Source organism: Mesocricetus auratus, unplaced genomic scaffold (assembly GCF_017639785.1).
Source record: "Mesocricetus auratus isolate SY011 unplaced genomic scaffold, BCM_Maur_2.0 Super-Scaffold_100013, whole genome shotgun sequence".
Lineage (NCBI taxonomy): Eukaryota > Metazoa > Chordata > Mammalia > Rodentia > Cricetidae > Mesocricetus > Mesocricetus auratus.
The window spans coordinates 82,073,035-82,079,643 of record NW_024429196.1 but is presented as its reverse complement, the minus strand read 5'-3'; positions in this window follow the sequence as shown (position 1 = coordinate 82,079,643).

Here is a 6,609-nt window from a genome sequence, read left to right as displayed (position 1 = left end):
GTAGGTGCATGTACATGTAAGTGCGCACATGTGCGTGCGGGCACACACGTGTATGTGCATGTGTATGGAGGCAGAGATGGGCAATGGGTGTCTTTCTGGGTCACTTGCCACCTTACACTGAACGTGGAGCTCACCAGTTGGGATAGACTGGCTAGCCAACTTAGCTCAAGGGATCTGTGTCTCCATATCCCCCGCTTACTTGAGACGTTATTCTGTATATGTTTCTCTTGTTGGTTGATGAATAAAACATTGATTGACCAGGCAGGAAGATAGGTAGGGCTAGGAGATGAGGAGAATTCTGGGAAGTATAGGCAGAGAGGAGTCCACATGTGGGCCAGAAGAGAGGACAAGAGTCAGGTGTTTTCCGGTAAGATAAGACCATGTAGAAATGCATAGATGAGTAGGTATGGGTTAATAATTAAGACAGAGTTAGCCAATAAGAAGCCCAAGACACCGGCCAATGGTATTATAATTAATATAAGTCTCTGAGTGTTCATTTGGGGCCAAAGGGTGGTGGACTGGCAGGAAAGATCCTCTATAACGTTTACTCCCCCAAGCTTCAGAGTTACAGATGCTCTCTGCCATTTGAGGCTTTTACATGAGGCTGGGGAACTGAACCCAGGTCCTCAGGTCTCGGGCAGCATGAACTTTAACAACTGAATTGTCTCCATAGTCCCTCCCATATCTTTCTGTTTTACCCATGCCTACTTTGAACTGGATGCTGTGTGCCCACAATGATGAGCATAGATCTCCCCTATCCATTCTACTGATTTGACTCCCTTTCCCAAACACCCTCACAGACACACCCAGAAATGTCTTATCATGTATCTAAGCATCCTTAACCCAACAAAACTGACACATTAAACTAACCATCACACCTGGTGATTATTCCAAACACCTAGTGTTTAAATAAATGTGTGTGTGGGCATGTGCCTGCGTGTTTTACCCATGTGTGGGAGTGCTCTGTCAGCACTGACTGATGCATGTTACAGCACCAATGTGGAAGTCAGAGGACAACTTACACGTGTCCCTCCTCTTCTTCTACCATGTGGGGGGTCTAAGGATAGAACTCAGCTCCAGACTCGGTATCAGGCCCCTTCATCAGCTAAGCCACCTCACATACCCCATGTCTGGTCATCTTTCTCTTAGTAGGCCAAGGTAAGATGCCTGGAGAATGACTAGGAAATCCTTCTCCCAGGGACAAATACAGATCAGCCCTTTTATTGTTTTGTTTTGTGTTTTTTCCAGACAGGGTTTCTCTGTGTAGCCCTGGCTGTCCTGGAACTCAATCTGTAGACCAGGCTGGCCTCAAACTCAGAGATCCACCTGCCTCTGCCTCCCAAGGGCTGGGATTAAAGGCATGCACCACCACTGCCCAACAGCCTTCCCTCCCTCCCTCCCCTCCCTCCCTCCCTCCCTCCCTCCCTCCCTCCCTTCCTTCCTTCCTTCCTTCCTTCCTTCCTTCCTTCCTTCCTTCCTTCCTTCCTTTCTGTAGACCAGGCTGCTCTCAACTTACAGAGATCCACATGCCTCTGCCTCGTGAGTACTGGGATTAAAGACATGCACCACCAATGCCCAGCCAGCCCTTCCTTTCTTAGAGAACATTTCTTTTATATTACATGCAAAAATCACATGAATTTTCAGGCAGGAGAGGAGAACAATGAAATGGCCTCTTGCTGGTGTAGCTCCTTCTTCAGGCCAAGGTAGAAAAGTTGCAGTTGAATCTCTTGCACAATGTCAAAAGAACCCAGCTAATGATTGGTTACAGAGATCTGTACAAGAAGAGCCGCCCTGAGGACTCCAGGTTACAGTATCAGAGTCCAGATGTGGCAAGAAAGTCCCCCCCCTCGCCCAGTGAAGTTCAGGAGCCAGGACAAGGTCATACTTGGAGCAGGTTCTTTCTGGTACACAGATGGGGGAGTCTTCCTTTCTCTCACAGTTTAGGCTCCTTCAGAGACTGACCCTGAGACTAGAATTGAAGTGTTAGTAATTTGTTGAGAAGGGGATCCAAACATGGGAGAGTAATAAGATAAAGTCAGATGGGTGAGCAGCTAAGGAGCCAAGAAGTTACCACTGTGGCCACTTGAGTCTGATACCTCTGGGGTCTGAGAGAGGTACTGTGGACTCGGACTCAGATTCATCCCCACCCATGGGGCAAGGGGGTTAGGACACTAAAGCACCTGCACTCCTAGCCCTCGGTTGGGGGCAGCCAGGGGGCGAGTACTTAACTTTCAATGAGCAGCACCAGATCCCTCCATGCAGAGGCAGAGCAGTTACTGTGTGGTGAGTCTCATCAGTCCTCCACCTCTTCCTCATCCTTCTCCTCCTCCTCCTCCTCCTCCTCCTCCTCCTCCTCCTCCTCCTCCTTCCTTCACGCTTTGCAAATGCCAACACCTCACCTTTTTGTCTGAAGAAGTTTTGGGTCTACTGGAGTCATGTTTACTCTAACCTGGTCAAATTGCCAGGAAATTCAAGACTACTCTCTTCCATGGTCTTTCGGATCGAGGGATAGAGAGCTGACTGTTGCCAACTCCGTTGTGTGGCCTGACTTGAAACAGATGACCTAGGTTAATCAGGTTCTTATCCTAAGATGTTGAATTAATGGTTGGAGACCAAGGCAAATCAGCAAGGTGAAATGAGGGGAGTGCCGGGAGGTGGACTATTATAAGCAATGAGCGTTTCCTGGTTTTATCTTCTCTGTAGCCTGTAAAGAGAAGCCTTTTCCTTGCCAGCAGCTTTGGTTTATCCCCCGCTAGTCTCCTGGGCTCTGCCGCGTTGTAGTCCCCAAATAACACACAGGACACTATTAATTATGAAGCTGTTAGCCTTGCTTGTTTCTTACTGGCTAGCTCTGACTTAAGTATTTATCCCACAATTGTTAATCTAAGTATTTCTCTTACCAGAGAAGTTTCCGGGCTTCTTACCCCTATGGAGGTTACATCTTGACTCCCTGTGTTTCTCCTACCCAGAATCCTCCTGGACTCCTAGTCCCACCTATCTTGCTTCCCTATTGGCCAACAGTACTTTATTGACATATACACAGGACTTCCCCCATCAGTAGCCATTGCCTTTTTTTTTCTGGCTTAATTTCTCTCCACGTTTTATTTGTTAATAATGATGTTCCCAGTTGTATGCGATCTTGTCATTACCATCAGTCAAGATATCAAAACAGCTCCTCATCTCTATTCAAAATTCCACTTAACCTGTGCTAGGATAACTGGATTCCTTAACCCCCTCCAAGGACAGACAACCATGGAGATTAGGACCCCCTAAAACTAAGCATCCCCTTTCCTCCTCTCTAGATCCTTTTAGGGGAGGGGTCTCATCTGAGTCTGCACACCATGCCCCACACTCCCATGAACCGTGCTTCAGCAACGCTGCTATGTCGTGACCACATGCACACTCCTCGCCACTCCGTTACAGGTGTCCCTGTATCCAGGCTTTAATACTTATCAGAATAAAAACAAGTCTATTTTGGTGTTCTATGGTTCTGAAGAGTCACAGGATGGCTGGTGGTTTTCCACGCAAAGTTTTTAATGGGAGCCCCTCATACAGTTGCAGGATACAGCTGAGGCTTCTTGGATCATCTGGTCTGGGACAGCAGTGGTGGTCTTTTCCACTCCTGTTCTCTGTGTGACATCTTCTCTTTCTTTCCTTCTTTGTCTCTTCCTTCCTTCCTTCATTCCTTCCTTTCTCCTCTTTTCCTTTCCTTTCTTCCTTTCTTTCTTTCTTTGTTTTTGGTTAGTTATTGTTTTGTTTTAGAAAAACACCTTACAGTCCAGGTTCTTTATTTCTTTTTGTACATTAGCTCATGAATCCACATGGAATGGGCTCAAACAGCTCAGGCTTCTTCCCGTTAGTCCTCACAAAGTGTGCCTCTCTGAAGACTGGCGCTTCAGGAACCCAGGTCCCTTTCTCTTTGGCTTCCTTCCTCTTCTGATGGTTTTCCTTCATCCATTTTGGAAAGTTGACGCTGCTCACAAAATACTTGAATCTGCGTATTAATTCTCTTGGAACAAAAAAAAAATCTTGCCCTTAGCTTGTTTGTTTACAATGATGCCCGTGGCATGCTGGGTAATGTATACTCTTCTAGTTTTGTCATGGTAACACTTTTGTGGCTTTCCTTTTTTGAACAGTGCCCATTCCCTTGATGTCTACAATATCACCCTTCATGTAGATTCATATGTGTGTGGCCAAAGAAACAACCCCATGCATCCTAAAAGGCCTAGAGAATGCATAGCGAGTGCCCCTCCAGGAAAAAAAAAAAAAAAGGAAAGACTTTGTGGTTGTCATTTTGGCTAACTACTGGAAGATGGCTACTGCAGCGACACTTTCTTATAAACCGCTGCATATTCATCATAGTATATAGATTTGGTGGTTTTTGATCACAGTTGCTGGCATCTCTCAAAGCAGGGGAAGCTGGGTTAAAGGATGTCATATCCTAGTCTTGTATTACTGCGAAGAAACACCATGACCAAGGCAACTTACAAAAGGAAACATTTAATCAGGGGCTTAATTAAGTTTCAGAGGGTGAATCCATGACCATACTGGCAGGCAGCAGGCAGCAGGTAGGCAGGCATGGTGTTGGAGCAGTAGCTGAGAGCTAACATCTCACCCAAAAGATGGAGACAGAGAGCAAGACTGGGCCTGGGGTGGACTTTTGAAAGCTCAAAGCACCCCCAGTGGCACACCTCCTCCAACAAGGGCACGCCTCCTAATCCTTCCCAAACAGTACGGCCAACTAGGAATGAAGCTTTCAAATGTATAAGCCTATGGGGGGCAGGGGTAAATCCTCATTCAAGCTGCCACAGAGATTCAGGCACTGTCAGTCAAATATTGCTTCTACTGTATTCTACTTCAGCTCAACTCGAAGAGAGGAAAGGGTATACCGTCTCTCCACGGACAGACAAAGTATGTGTGCTTTGAGGAAAGGGACCACCAGGTGGTAGCCACCTTTACACGCCTTTGTCTCTTTTCTTTGCCTACATGTGTCTACGCCTGAGGACATTCTCTAGCTGCATGTGTACTGCCTGCCTGAGACAGATCAGAATTCAGAAGAGTTGACACTTCGGTTACTTTTAACTAAAAATGAATGGGAATTTTGGTGGTCTGATTAAGAATGGCCTGCATAGACTCACTTTGAGCACGTAGTCACCAGGGAGTAGTGCTATTTGAAATGATTAGAAGGACGGAGTTATGGCCTTATTGGAAGTAGTGTGTCACTGAGGGCAGGCTTTGAGGTTTCAAAAACCCATACCAAGTCCCGGCGCCTTTCGCTTTCTCTCTCTCTCTCTCTCTCTCTCTCTCTCTCTCTCTCTCTCTCTCTCTCTCTCTCTCTCTCTCTCTCTCTCTCTCTCTCTCCCCTGTGGATCAGGATGTAGCTCTCAGCTATTTTTCTAGCACATGCCTGCCATTCCTGTTGCCATGATGAGAATGAACTAAGCCTCTGAAACTGTAAGCAAGATCCCTCCCCCCATTAAATCCTTTCTCTTATATGAGTTGGCTTGATCGTGGTGCCTACTGTCACAGCAATAGAACAGTGACTAAGACAGGAATTGAAAAACAAATGCTAGCCTTCCTTCTACTCTTTTGGGTCAGCTCAGAGGCAGAGTCTCCAGCAGGACACCGCTCCTTTCCTGGGAGGCTGCCTTGACTTCCCTGACTCTTTCTTTCACTCTTTTACCTGTTCTTCCAAAAAGCCCTTCTCAAAACAATAACTTGTGCTCAAATCTTTTCTCAAAGTCTGCTTCTGAAACAGCTACTGCCTCCTTCATTCCCCACAAATATTTTTCCCCCTTGGGTAAGCCAACCAGAGTTGGCTTCTGTTTCTTACAACCAATGATGAGAGAGCTAAAGCAGAAGGAGCCAAAGATACGGCTGAAAAGCCAAGGCATCAAGAATTAGCCAGTCTGGTAAAAGGATGGACAGAGGAACTGCAGGGGAAGTGCCCAGGCTGCATATCTGCTGTGGCAAGCCACTGGTGTGTTCGAGGCTATGGTGCTACCATACTTCACAATGGTCCAAGGCTCAGGGCTAAGGATGTAAGACGAAGACAAAGACAGCAGCTCATTCTTACAAGGAGAATGGTATTTATTATTACGAAGGTAGAGCCTTATATATATATATACCAAAGTCAGGTATGGTGAAAAACACGAAGGTCAAGAAGCCTACATTCCCAGGACCCTCCAGCGAAGGGTGGACCAAAAACAGGAATTAGCATTTAGACAATAAACAGGAACTTGCATGCAGGCCTTTCTGGGAGGAGGGGACGAGAAGTGTTTTGCTAAAAGCTCCTAGTAACAAGCGGTCAATGGACCCCCATGGGGGAAGGGTGCAACAATCTGCTGCAAGATTTACTTGGAATTCCCTGGGTTTCTTATCTTCATAATTCCGCAAAAACTTTTCTTCATTACGTGGATGTAGCTGAGTCCCTTCACAAAAGCAGGCAGTCCACAGCTAGCAAGCTCTCTTCAAGAGAGCCATCCAAGTAACTCCTGCAGTTGATGAGGTGCCCTGAGCACCTTCTCACCCTTGACTGCTTCTGCTATGCCCTCACTCACAGGGAGGGATTAGCCCTACTGTGAGCCCAGGGACAAGGATCTAGGATGT